This window comes from Hippichthys cyanospilos, chromosome 22 (assembly GCF_059441005.1).
Source record: "Hippichthys cyanospilos isolate Australia breed blue-spotted pipefish chromosome 22, RoL_Hcya_1.0, whole genome shotgun sequence".
Taxonomy (NCBI): domain Eukaryota; kingdom Metazoa; phylum Chordata; class Actinopteri; order Syngnathiformes; family Syngnathidae; genus Hippichthys; species Hippichthys cyanospilos.
Genome location: NC_142390.1, coordinates 3,392,818 through 3,407,729, shown reverse-complemented (window position 1 = coordinate 3,407,729; position 14,912 = coordinate 3,392,818). Strand labels below are relative to the sequence as shown.

The following is a 14,912-nucleotide window of genomic DNA, read 5'->3' as shown; positions in this document are numbered from 1 at the left end:
AGCAAAATGATCGCAAACAGCAAAACAATTGCGGTTATTTTCAAAATTGTCTAGCCTTTAAAGGATTGTGTTTTGACAAGAAACTTATGGGGTCTGCAGCTAATCTCCCACACACCCCTCCTAGTGAATTGCACGGAATGTAATTTGAATGCTCTGCATCCCCAACCACACTCTTTGGACCCTCAGACAGATCCGCAATAGGAAAAAGAAATCCTAAGTCTTGACAGGGTAACAAGTGAAAGCGGTCTTGCGGCCTAATTGCAAGTGAAATCGCACGAGGGCATGAAACATTAGATCGTGTTTAGTTAGGTCGTGGAAAATATACCCTAAGAGCTTTGCAGATGTTGGTGATATCTAACTGCTGTTATTTGAGATTTTAAAGGGACAATGTGTGAGATTTAGACCGTTTTTCGTTACGCATGCTTTACATATTTGAGATTAGATTGCTCCACATGGTTATTCTTAAATGACGGAACCTCCTTCAGTAAGGTGTACTGAGGTGAGGTGTACTGTTATCCCTTCCTCTTTCCATGCCTTGGCCGGAGTTGCCCTCGGAGTAACGGCCCTCACGTCAAACCAGAGCCAATCACGAGTCTTGTTGGAGTACCCGTGAGCTGATTGACAGATTGCCTGAGCAGTCAGTTTGGGATAACGCTCGAAATAGGGAACTCTGCAAACCTATTTTGGATTGAACTGCAACGTTTGTCCGTAGGAGTGAACCAATCCCCTTGACTCTCTCCCGATGTTAGTCATACAAATGCTCGTAGTATCAACCTTTCATTCATGGCGTTTTTCTGCCTTTAAAGCGCTATCGCTCCGAGCCAGATTGCCTAATAAGCAGCATGGCATGTCGGAATTGGTAATTGGCATGTTGGCCTGCCATCTGCTCTCTGCCAGATGCCAAGCTCCGCCAGAAGTTTTCAAAGCGGTGAAATAAGACATTTGTAATCCTTTTCTTTGTTTGTTTTTTTGTTTTTTACTGGGTGATGATTTTAATCTCAGCAAGGCAGCATTGCTTTGTTTCTTTAAAGGTGAAACACTCTCTTGCTCACTTTTTTTTTTTTTGTGGATGATTGATTGAGAGTGAGGTCAGTTCTTCAAAAGCGCCGCTTCTGATGTCATCCGGCGATGATGCATGTTCATTGCCCAAAGCGGGTTATTGGAAGAATTGTACAGTGTTTTCGACAGGAACGTTTAGCCTTTGGGCTTCTTCTTGTCTGATAATACAAGCACAGGAAATGTCTCTGTTAGCTGATTGGCCTTGTGCTTTCCTTTTGCGTCCTCCCAGCGGGACCGCAGACGTGCACGGCAGTACTTAAGCCCTCGCTCCCTCCCTCATCTTCATCACCATCAAATCCTTGTTTTTTTTTTCATTTTTATGTACGACTGATCCTCCGATTAATTCATTGAAAGTCATGTATTATTTTAGGTCCTAAAAGTATTGAATTACCCTAAGCAATTTAGTACCAAAGTAATTTATTAGGTTATATGTACTGAACTAATCAAATACTTTAAGCATTCATGTAACTAAAGTAAACAAGTAACTATTTAATCTCCAAGTAAATACTTAATTACCTACTAAAGTACCTGTAATTGATTACTCAAATGTATAAAGTAATTCATTGTCATTCATTTGGTACCATTATAAGACAGTCAAATCCGCGTTTAAACCCTCATTTTCGGATTGATGCGGACTTGGAAAGAGCGCGGGGGTAATAGGGTGAGGTACATCTCAGGGATGTGTGTGTGAAAAATACCTTTGAGTTTAAACACATGATCAGTGAGGTCATGTGTTTACACTGCGAACAAGGTTAACCGCTCTTGAGTCACACGAGGAAAAGAGCGCCGGAGGGGTTAGGGACAGACAGGCCAGTGTGTGGGTCACTAATAGGCTTGCTGGATTTATGCTGGTGGCTTACTGAGGTTATGTGTGTGTGTGTTTGCTTGGCGAGCGCGAACGATGTATTGGAAGCCCGCCATAATGTGTGAGATTTGTCCAACGGTGGCAAGAAATGACATCATACGCATAAAAACAATCGCTTTGTCCTTAAATGGATATGCACATGAAGCAGACTTCGAAATGGACTTGTGTACCTTGGCAGGACTTCACAAATGAGTTCATTTTGAATTCCTTGGTTTAACCAACTTACACGTATATCGTGAATTTGCAAATGTGTTTTGGGAGGTGCGACATCACATCTGGAGCTTTATTTATACGCAAATAAACATACCGCTTTCATTTTCACTCACGATGGATCTCCTCCTGTTCTGCCCAGGTACGTATTGCGTCACAGCCAAAGTTTGGATTTGGAAAAAAAACGAGAGAAATTCTGCTGATAAATTTGCGCATTATAAAGGTTTTGACTTTAACCCCGCTTGTTTTTTCCTCCCTTGTCACGTCCACTTCTCGCCCGGTCTTTTGCGCTAATTCGGAGCGAAGATTGCGTATGGACATTTCTCGACAGACGCCGGCCTTCCGACTGAGTTTCGCCACACCAAGCTGACCGCGCGCGACGAGCTGCGGACATGATGCCGGTCATCACTTCAACGCATTGCGCGAAATGTACATCACGTAGGAACAGTAACTATTGCCACCTATCGCACGGAGCAAAATTGCATCAAACACATGTGCAAAAGGTTTGTAGTAGTTGGCCTCGCTGCGGTGTGATTTTTCTGAGACAGCCCGTCGTCGTTTGTTGTGTATTGTCGAGGGCCTGAAGTTTGACTCGGCCCATATGTGACTACGCTGTAGGTGGTTGTTAGTCATGAGTATTTCCTGCAAGCCACTGGGCATTTTGATAGAATGACTATTATTAGAGCAGCTCAAATCTGGAATGTGACTATCCGAAGGTAAAAATTGTCAGTCGTGTCATTGGGAGGAAGATTAATGCAATGGATTGACTTTGTGTCAATGCATGCACTGTATGTCTCCTACACGAGGCAGCTGCATAGCCCGGAGTTCATGCCGAGTTGCAGTCAGGAGTGGCGGTAATTGTTTTTCGAGCACATTTATAGAGTGGAGTCTTTTGTGCCTCCTAATCAGAAGCATACTCGCAGAGATTTGCATACGAGCCTCGCAGGATCGCTCAGGAATGCTTTACCGACAAGGCCGGCGTTGGAGACGCTCCGCTGTTGCCGATACTTTCCACTTGGCGTGTCGCTGCCCTGTTGACACGAGAGGGAGGGGTTGGTGAAAGTGATTAGGACCGAAGATCAAAAAGCAGTTATTCTTCCATCAACGCTCTACAAACAAAGCAAACCCTAATATATAAAATAATATATAAATAAATAAAATAAAGCTATGGACAGAAAAGTCATTCCAGGTCATAGAGCACATAATAAAGCTGGAAAAATAGCAGGATGTGTCAAGCTGCCATCTTGGCAATGGTTTGAAGAATTTGAAATCTAAAACTGATTTTGATCTATATAACAGTTCTTCCTTAAACCATTCCTTACGCTGCGTAGTCTCCGGCTTAAGTGAAAGCGTTTGCAGTTTCGACACCAACTGCATATAAAAGTTTATAGTAGGTTATCAAAATAATGTAAGGTAGTTAGGCGAAGAGGGACATACCTTCAGAAAAATAGCTCGGGTTGTAATATATACGCAACAACTCAACCATAGTACAACACCACCACTACCGAAGATTGTAGAATCAAAAGTAAAACAAGGCTGAAATTGAGGGACGGGAAATGAGTATCACGTATCGAAATGACGATGTGTAGAATTTAGGATATTCGAGGCACATTCCATCTCGTTCCGATAAGCTCTTGTGTTTTTTGCGGATTAATTTCACCGTCTATTGGCTCGTTTGTATTTTGTCTCCCGGCATTCTAGTCGTGTCTGGCAAGGGCGCGGCGAGGGCAAAAATATGGCTTTAGAAAAGCATTTTAATCAGACAGCGCTGTGCAAAGGCCGACGTTGGCACGGGAGCTCTCTTTACCTCATCAGAGCCCTGCCAGTGGTGATTGGAAGAAACACTCAGTCAGGTTTTATTGAATAACCCAAGCCCTGGACCGGAGGGGCTTTACTGTAATCGAGCTGCTCCGTAGCCACTGAGGTGACAGCCAAATGGTACTTATTAAACCAAGGGCTGATTCATATGATGTGCCCTGCTGTAGTTTAACCTTCTTGGTGGCTTACAACTTGGCTTTAATGCTTCTGTCCACTCATATTTACAACCGGCGAAAAGCAACGCACGACACCTGCCCCAAAGAAGCCATTTTACAAAAACAAAGTGCTCAACAGATGCAATTTATATCGAAACAAATTCAGCGCGACGCCTTCTAGAATGGCAGCAAGGATTAATTAGCCAGCGCATTTAGAATAATGCTTACTTCTCTTCAGATTAGAGACGGCACATGTCACGCAAAACGTTGAATTCCAAACAAGACGTCCATGAAATGTAATTGCTCGGTTTTAATGACCTGAAGCGTTCGGTATTTCAGTATGGATTCACGGTAAAAACAGACTCTACAGTATGACTTATTTATTGGCGCGATTGAAAAAGTGCTCATTAGCATTTGTTGTTTTTGGACTCGGATTGGGCCGCGGGGGGTTGCTTTCAGCTTTTTATTAAGGGTTCATTGGATTGCTTGTTGGACGGGGCACACATACAATAGAGTGCAATGGTGGGAAATTAGTGGCCTCATTAAAAGTAGCTTGATTCGAAAAATAAATACCCAACACCGCCTTCTCTTACCCCAATGCATCCATACCCACCGCTGAACAAAGTTTCTTTTCTTTTACTCAAAAGTGCAGTTTTTTTTACCCACGGAAACTGTTGGATTCTCAGGACTCGCAGTACTGAAAAGCTGTGGATCCCCGTTTGGATCCCGGTCTCGCTACTCCGAACCGTTTCGTTTTCGCTTCTTTATGTCTTGGCTCATTGTTATCCGATTGTGTAAGATTTGACTGGTCACCGATACTAAGCAAAAATGCAGAGTTGATATTTCGGGGCGGACAAAGTTGAAGAAGTGTCTTGAGAGCTCGATTGACCCAGGCTTCAAAAGATGGCCTAACCCCTCCGTTGACAAAACTCAGGAGGGAGAATAACTGCACTTTTGGATTTATTCTCATTTAGCTCTGCTGCTTTGTGAACCAAATCTCATTTCCAGTTATGCCATCAGCTACAAAAAAAATAAAAAAAACAACCTCGGCGGAGCGAGCAGCCTCCGAAGAGCGCCGCTCAATTATTTACAATTTCATGGCTGTCAGAGATATGTGTTATTCCAATAAATTTAAGAATTAGAAGGCTTAAATACCATACATATATTAAACTCTAAAGCTGAATTTTATCCTCAATTTAATGGTAAATACCACATCATGCTAATGGAATTCAAAGATGATTGGGCGTTCCGTGGCCTTAATGGGCTGGCGCCTAAAATAAGCACACGCATATTAGTGAAGAAATGGCACCAGTGAAATCCTAATTGCCGTTGAATCAAATATACTCACTGGCCTCCACGTTATTAGCCATGACAGTCCCCTTTGTTATTTCTAATGGAGTTTCGCCCATAAACGTAAATGAGACACCGCGGTAGGGCAGATATAAGGATCTCGGGTCCTTGCGCTGGTAGACTTTTTGTCCGTAGAATTTTCTGGAAAAGCCACCTGCGGTACAGCGTGACGTCACAATACTTGGTAATTGAAGAACCTTGATGCGGAGAAACCGTTATCTTTGAGGACCCTTGTTGGCTACCTGCCATTCTAATAAGCCTTGCACAAAAGAATCTGTGGAGCTAGTAAATCTTCACCCAGGAAGAAAAGAACCTTGGCTATGACACCACTGGAATGTCTGGAAGAAGTGAGCGCTCTTCTCTCACCGAGACAAAACGGAATGTGCTGTGTCAACAAAGGTGTGTCATTTTTGGGGCTCGCCGTCAATCGGGGCAGCTGGGATGTACGTGGAAAGCGGAGGGCTCGCGCCCTGGAATTTTCTGCTGACCGATGCAGTATTCCCATTAAAAAGTGTCATTTTCCTATTACGTTCCTTCTTCCCCGAGTGTGTCGCTTGCTGTCGTTGCAAAAATGAAGTCTTGTCATCCCGCCGTGTGGCTCTTGCGCGGCACACAAGTCACGTAGCTGAGTGCGGTTCGCTGTCATTCGCAGAACTTATCGGCCCATTCAATTCATTTTGGGACGCTCTCTGTTTTCGCTAGATAGTGTCTATTGTGCTATGACGGGAATAGATGGGAATGGCATGCATCACGGGTCAGGACGCAGACGCCTGATGCGATGGGGAAGTGTTGTGGTATTTGTTTAATTCCTTCCTACAAGATTCCTAGAGGTTGCACGTACATTTTTTTTTTCTCATTTGGGATTTGAAGTCCCTGATCTTTAAATTGTTTTGTTCACAGTAGAAAATATCTCGACGCAAAGTTCGGGTATTGGTATCATCTTTATCCCAGATATAGTATGGGTATCTTAGGTTGATGCCGATTTGGGCAGAAAAGGACACCAACTAATTAGTCGATTAATTGAAAAGTTTATTATGATATGGATGCGATCACTCACTACGTCCACTGTGAGTAATTGAGCCTCTCGGTCCGGTCGTCTTACTTGACGCCACCGCCCTACCCTGGGCCCAAACCGCCCCTTAATCCCCTCCTATCTCCCTGAAGGAATGCAGCCCCTTATTTTGAAAAAATACCTTGTCATGTAATACCCTTGAAAAGCAGTCTGGCAGCACAAAAAAAGAGGGGAAAAAATGTCATTCCGCCATGTGAGTTAGTGACGTGTGTTAAAACAAGACAAGGGAGATGAAGATTTACGGCGTTTTGGAGAGATTTAAACAAATATGTCCTCTGCGCAAATTGCCGGTTTGCACTCACTCAGCTGTTATGTTTGCAATTGGCTCATTGCATCATGCTTCGGACTATGTACAGTGTTTTTCCATGTAAGGTATGATGGGAAGATGTTTTCTGTGTGGTTTGACTGTGACATCATTTTTTTTGTCCACTGCTTGTGTCCCTTTCTTTTTTATCCATTGAGACCGAAATGTGGCTTTCATGTCGCAAGTGTTGTCTTTTCCCCTCGCTAGCGCATCTTGGAATTACCTTCGTTGCTTCTGTTCATTCTTAGGATATTTTGTAGTCGCCCGAGACAAAAACATACTCCCCTCAGTTTCATTTTTCGTCCTTAGCTGAGGTCGTTTGCGTTCCGTTCGCTCTGAATCTTTTTCCATTGGATTCGTGCTTTATATTGTTGTCGGCTGGATAAAGTCCATCGTCCGTTGGCAGTAGCGGTGATTGGTTTAAAACCTACCATATATCAGTGCCTGGTTACACCGGCGTCGTCGGCCCGCTCACTAGTAACAGATTAATGTCCCATTGAGGAGACGCAGACTCCTGGCAGGTTCTCATTTATTCTGACGCAAGGCAGGTGTCAAGCCCAAGCCAACAAAAGCCACAAAAGCATGAAAGTCTTTTTTTTTTTTTTAAGGCTACTGTTTTAATACTACTGCTTTTCTCACTGTATTAGCAGCAGTTTTGAACTCAGTTTTCAGGTTGTTGTTTGAAGACATTCCTCTTTAGTTATTTATGAAGCTTACGCCCCAAGAAAGCTTGTTGATGTTTATCTTGCCTAGTTTGTTTTAACCAAACAAAAGATGGTATATGGAGGGTTTTTCACTTCCATTTCATAGTTGTTACATAAATTGAATAGACATATTGGATTGTCTCCTGGTGGTTAGTAGAGATAAGCTGCACTGGACTGTAACCCGCAGGGCACAAATCATGAGAAAAATGTTGCGGCTAAATAAATAAATGCTAAATGAATGTTTTTTTGTTTTTTTTTCCAGATTCTTTTTTCTAGCTTTTTTTTTTTTAACAACTCCAGAAATAATTCAGCCTTCAAACGGACACCCGGAACGAAACTCGTTCGTATGTCGAGGAGCTTCTGTGATATATTTGAAACTACATTGGAGCTAAAGCTACACTAATATATATTTATATATCTGTGTATACAGATACGCAAACACGCGCATACCCGTTGGATATCCTGGCTGAATTCGAAACGTTATCCAAAAGTGCTCTTCATCATTTTGTTGACTTTGTGACATCACGGGACCAAGATGACACCACAATTGATTAACAGTCCATACCTCGTCATTGTGACGCGTCAAACATGATGTTCTCAGAGGGAGGTGACCGCTGGATTTCAAGCGTCAACAACAGGTTGCCCAGAGATACAGCCAGACTGGAGAAGCCACAGAAAAGGTATAAAAGTGCACATTTCTGGAAATGTTCACGGCGTAAACCGCTGTAGTCAACTTTACTGTTCAGATCCTTGTCAGAGAACATCAAGTTTCGTGAAAAGTACTGAAACATTGAACCGTTTCACATAGTCCGAAGTTGAGGTCAAATTGATTTCACCTGTAAATTTGATGCACTCTGTTTTGATTAGCGTCACATAACTCGGATTTAACCACTGCCGCCCCTGTGAAAATGAATCCCTGACGTTAATTGTCGGAATGGTACAATTCAATGCCTAAGACTTACTTTGACGTTTTTTCAAGACGTTCAATCACTGCTACTGCATATTTTTTCCTAATTTTCTTTTGTCTGTCCAGACGGTCTAAAAATGGCGGCCACTATATGAATTATAAAAGTAACGCTTACAAGTAATCAAGAACTAAAGTAATCAGTTACTTTTGCTTTAGCCAAACTTCCCATCAAGCTAATGCTAAGCTGTGTTGCACATGGCGCAAACCAATGTTGGAACATGGAAACCATTTTATTTATTATCGCTTTGTTGTGCGCTTGCATCACTGGCATCCCGGCTAATTGAATCCAAGCTTTTTGTGATGAGTCCGCAGACATATTTGGAGGACAGTTTTGGGAAAGGCGTAAGGCACAAAAACATATGTTTGAAGTAGAGGAAAGGGTTAAGGTTAGGAGCTAGAAAATGCACTGAAAATCTTGTATATATTTTTATTCATGATATTTAATTATATACTTGTGTATTATATATAAGTAGCATTTACTATACTATTTTGTTACCAATATTTATACAATTGTATATATAATTTTGACGTTTTTACCTAGGGTTTTACATGCATTCGCCATACGGCGAATTCGCGTTACGATCCCTACCACGGACGATTGATCTCATAAACGGGAGGCCCACTGTACAACAGCAAGTACAGTAATACATTTTTGCATTTTATTGCTCGTGTTCTGACACACGTAATGTATGTTGTTAACATACTTGAACGTTCACACAGGACACGTGCTGTATTTCCCGCACAGGAAAATTCCGTTATAAGTAAAGATCGGACAATGCCAAAGTTCCTTAGGAGAGAATACTTACTGTATAGTCATATATGATTTTGATTTGTTGCGATTAGTGTAAAGGTTAGGCAATCTGCTGCGATCGTTACGGTTAGAGAAAATGCATTATGTCAATGCGAAGTCTCCACTGTGATAGAAAATCCCTCTTATGTGTGCTTGCGTGTCACAGCGCGGCCATCAGTCACACAGTTATTGAGCGGGATCCAACTCCGGCCGCTGTGACTTTAGTGTGAGAGCACTGCTATCGCACTATGCACACAGCATGCAAGAAACCTTCTTTTTTTCCTCCCTTTTTCCCAGTTCGGTTACGGGAAAGGCAGCATTTTTTCCTTCCATATTTGGTCATATGGACTAGCACCAGCAGCGAGCAGCCGTCTTTTGATACGCCACAAACATGCCCGAGTTTGTGAGGGATTTGGATGCCGTTTCGCTTTCCAGTTAAGCAGGATGCAGCATCCTTACGAACGTCCAAAGTTGACAGTTTATTATATGAGCTATAGGGATCCGGATTGTCATGCAAATGTCCTAAACTAAAAGTCATTTTTTTTTAACTAGCTCCTTTTGGTTGCTTTCTCATTCGGGGAATTGGATTAGTTGTTGACCTTTGGGATTTATTGTCCCGTGGCTGCTTCAGCGTGAGACGAGCTGCAGCTGGATTTTTTTTTCAGGGACCAAATATTAGCATTTGAAATGTTGTGTTAGAGAGCTGCATGCTGGTGGATGATGGATATGGTGTGTTGTACTGCACTTTCGGTGTTCCAAGCGTGCTTTTGCAGAACATATAAACAGTCGGTCCAAGCAGGTGTTTTCAGATGTTTTAACCCACTGAACGATTTTATGAGAAAAATCATGAATGATGAGTGACAGCAGGCGCTGAGTCTTGTAAGATTAGTGGGAAAAAAATCAAACGTTGCAAAAATGAAGCCTTGTCATTACTTTGGCATCAATCAAGGTGCAATCTGCTTTCCGAAAGCTGAATTGTCATTAGGAAGATCATTTGTCCTAATTTTACACGCTTTATCGGTGTGTTATTCAATACATGAAAGGATCCTTTCACTTTTGTTTTTAAAACTTTTGACTGCAACAAGCCAGCATATTTTGTCAAAGGCATTTCACAGCAAAGGCAAAAGCAGTAGGGAGCTGAAATTTCATCCAAATGGTGACAACATGTCAACACTTGGTTATCACACTTGGCTGGAAAAAATCCAACAAAACTGGTCAAAATATTGCACAAAGACATTGATAACTTCAGTCTGTCAAAAAAAACTTGCAGAATAGTTTTTATTTCCCAAGTTTCTATGTAATTCTTTTCTAATCAAATTTGCGGGGTGCAAGTTTTCATTTGCTTTTTCAATCAGAGATTTCCTAATTAAATTCGGGCATTCAATTCTCACACTTAACTCGGTATCGGCCAGCGCTTTGCTGTTTATCTGCCGCAGTGAAATAATGTCGTTTCAAAAGCTATTATTTGCGTAACTGAATTGGCCAAAACAATTTTGGTCACCATACAACAAAAGTAGCGAATAAAGTGCCATCGAAGTTCCCTCATTGAAGAGTTTCTATACAATTATTACAACCAATCGGGACAGTGTTGGAGCGAGGCTGGGGTTTATCGGCCGTAAGCGATTGAGTCATCGTCCTCAAAAACGGCCCCAACAAATAGCCTATGAATAGTACAGCAACATAGGATGCATACACAATGTCATATCTGCTTGACAATAAATTATTAACAAATTATAGAATCGCCGAGTGTACAGGGCTCCTGTTTAGATGCCGCTTTGATTTTGAAAATGTAATCTTTTGCCTGACTGATTCAGCGATGACGCGTTAATTCCCCTGGCGCATCACAGTGCCTGTAGTCCTCAAAGTACAATGCACCCAAGGTATTCCATTGAGATTTTCATGCTCCGTGTGTGTGTGTGTGTGTGTGTGTGTGTGATTCACTTTCACACAGCCAGGCCTTATACAATATGAAACACAGTCTGGGAATGCAGGAGCATCATTTTTCCTCGGCGAATGGAAACTTTACATCCCTCCACCTTCTTTTCCTGATGCTGCGGGATTAGTCGGGGTAGTTTAGGGTGATTTGGGTGTTTGCGGTCAGCTCGCAGTAAATCCCGTATGACACCCTGTTCAATGGGTTTCTTTCCCTTCCCCTTCATTCGGCGTGTCTTTTCACGTGATGCAGCGACACCAGCGGCGAGATGTATCCTCGTCGTACTTTTTGGGATGCTGGAAAGAAGATCAAGTGTCGAAATGCTTTGATTCACATGTAGACAAATATGTTCGATATTATCTGGGCTAGCATAAGAAAACAATAGAATCGATATTTTATCTTCATAATAGTTGCGGGTCATAACTTCAGATATTCACACGTATGGCTATGGATTTTTTTTTTTTAACTGCCTGCTTACAGCAACATGCCATTTCTGCCTCCTTTTGCTTGTTTTTTATTTTTTTTAACTCTTTTTGAGCACAGCCATCGATTCACAGCTTTTCACTTGTTTTTTTTTATAGTTCTGCCATTAATTTACACCTTGAACACATACACTCTTTGGCTTTCCCGGTGGATTGCCCCCTGGTGGCTAATAAAAAAATAAACCTGCAGGTAAACCGCAATACGATTAAAAACCGCAGGGGACAAATCACGAGGAAAAAAAAAAGTTTATCACCCAAATTTTACAGTACTTTAAATGTACATTTGTACAGTACGGGTTACATAATCTTCTTATTCAGTTGCAACAATTTGAAGGCAAGCTCGAGCCGTTTTGACCATGTAACAGACAAGGCATTCGGATCAGCCGATATATCATCCGGCCCGTCTATAGGTCGTCTTTTAAGCGGAAGGCGGAGAAAGCCCGATGACAAATGAAGCCCTGAGAGGCGCAGGCAGAGGTGGAAAGAACGCAATATCTTGGCGGCGCTGTCCCAAAGCCTCTAGCGAGTTCATGAATGCTCATGTGCGGCAGCTCCGCTCCCCAAGCCCGCCACGGTAAACGTGTTTATGCTGCCGAGCGCTGCATGCGAGAGTGAAGGTGCATAGCAGAGACGACCGCAACCGCTCGGCCCGCGTTCCAAGCAGAACTCTGTGGGCACTGATGGAAATCGCACATGTGCGCGCGTCCTTATTCCAGAATACGGTCAAATGTCTACAGCTCAGGTGTCAAAATCAAGGTCCTCGGTCCAGATCCGGCCCTCTGCGTCACTGTACATACACTATTGCGCTTCGACGTCACTGTCTAGGTAAGCTGGTTAACATTTTTTACTGCGTAAGCAAATACAATGGTACCCCAAGACACAAAATGGATTTTTAGACAATTATTTTGAATCTTGAATCCATTTTTTCCCATAAGCTATCCAATTTGTGCCGAGCAAAAAAAAAAAAACTACAAAAAAATTGGATCCTTACCTTTGGACTGACATCCCATAGAATTAGCAGAGGAGGGCTGCCCATATGGAGGGTGTTATAAAAAATATTTTCTTTGTATTACGGGTCAATAATTCTTTGAAAGTCGTTCGTATAATTGTTTTTGTTGTAAACTGGGCCCTTCGTACACCAAATTACTACTATGCCGGAACGCATCATTTCAAACAGATGAACAAAAATTGCACCGTTTTGCATATTCATCGCCGCTAGAGGTGATACGAGACAATTTTTCTTGTACGTACCGAACCGTGACTTTCAGACATATTGTGGCGATTATGCTTTTATTTGTTTTCCCAGTTCTAATTGGCCTACTGAGGGAAGCCATAAACGCAACGTAGCCCGCAATGAAATCAAAAAATGTCAATTTGCAACTAATATTTGTTATAAAAATGACACGCAGACACCCTTAAGTACAGTTTTGTTATGTTGTCTTTCTGTGCTCTACTGTCAGGAGACCCCAGTACTACGCCTGCAGAAAACATTTACACAACTCAAACTGTCTCGGGAGCCTCTGCCAAAACAGCTGTTCATCTCCAGCGCCTACAGGCATGCATTAGGACTATCGCTGTATTTCTTCCCTCCCTGTCTCTTAACTGCACCCGCCTTATCTGCTGTAAGATCGTCGTCTTATACGGACCGAACGACAAAATACTGTGCTTGAGCAAACAGTAAACCCGCTACAATTCAAGTCTGCTGGCTGGGCTCCTCTTTGGTAGATTTTCTTCTCTAACTCCCGGTGTTCAATAGTCACGGTGTCTCTGGTTACTTGCCACTTCAGGATACAGCAGACGGGGAAGGCCGGCTTTCGCCCCATTGCTTTTCCACCAAAGACTTCTTTCCTGCTTCTTATGGCCTCCTGTGACTATTTTCATATGTTCATTTTTATCTTTTGACACGTACGACGACGGGCAACTTGCAAAGGATGCAATTGAAAACGTCTTTGTAACCGGCTATTTTCCGCTGGTAATTTGAAGACTTATCCAGCTTGTAAAACGTTTACTTTTAACTCATTCTTTTCCATTGCTACATATAGAAGTTTCCTTGTTGCAAAAAATACAGGTTACGAAACGCCTCAATGGAAATATATTTTCTCGTTTTGAAGGAAAATTCAGGATACCAAAATTGATGGTTTATATTAATGCGACTCACACAGCAGCAGTTCACACCGTAGACCTAACAAACATAAAATTGACATTGGCTATTGCTAACATTTTAATACACGTTCGTGCCACTTTTTGCTTTTTAGGCAAAGATTTGATGCCACAACACTGTTGATTTTGTTGTTGGAAACAATTTGATGCACACACCATTTTAGTTCTGAACACAAATACATGTGGGTCTTGAAATTGTCCAAATGCTCTTACGTTGCATGTATGGAACCAACTGTTAATCAGCCAAAGACTTAATGGGAAAATACAAGCTTTATGTCCGTGTGAGGTCATAGTTGCTTTTGGAATATTGAGAATTACGTGCCAGTTATGTCACACTATGGTGAATATGTCAGTGTAGGGGAAAAGAGCGCAACAACAGATGGATACAGATTCCAGGTCAGTGCGAGAATCAAGTACTAACTCGAAGGGAGCGGACAAGCTGAAGTTGAAACTGAAAATTTGTCACCAACTTTGCACTCCGGGTTGCTCAACTGTATGGAATGCCGTCTTCCTTTTCTTCCTCTCATTCTGTCTTTGTTAGCTTTTGTAAAAGTGTGGGTGGTCCCTCCGGTGCTGTACACCATTTTATACGCACACGCATCTTTCCGAGGCCCTTTTTATGCAAGCCAGAGGCTTCCCCCGGGGTTCTTTGCTTAGCGCTTTCCATTTAAAAGCTCGAGATTCTTACGATTTTGCATTTCTTCAATAAACCTATTAAACGTATCATTAGTTACATTCACAGTCGAAATACATATTTCATCGTCTTGTAAAGTCTTGCTGTACGAGCCATTTGTGTTGCTTCTGTTGATCAACCTTATCTTTGAGACATTAAATTCATAACCATATCTCATTTCGAGACAGTCTGGAGCAGCTAATGTAGTGTGTCTCCATCGGCGTCCTCGGTATGGAGAAGTGTGTGATTAGTCGGATTCTGTTTGGAGGCCTTGTCACTTGTACTTAGGCTTCTCGTCTCATTTTAATTATGATTGCGTGCGTAGCCAGCCCTAATTGGCCCTTGCCCACGGTCGCTATCTTAACATCCA

At 42.3% G+C, this 14,912-nt stretch overlaps 1 protein-coding gene across 9 annotated transcripts in view; it reads left to right on the top strand.

Annotated features, from left to right (window-relative positions):
• Positions 1–14,912, top strand: part of cald1a (caldesmon 1a) — a 36,428-nt gene that overhangs the window by 3,975 nt on the left and 17,541 nt on the right. The window contains exon 1 of one of the 9 annotated variants that reach the window (XM_088406015.1): positions 8,184–8,217. The exons of the other annotated variants lie outside the window; for them this stretch is intronic. The gene's annotated coding sequence lies outside the window, so the exon portion shown is untranslated. Of the gene's footprint in view, positions 1–8,183; positions 8,218–14,912 lie in introns of those variants that run through there. 9 annotated transcript variants of the gene reach the window in all.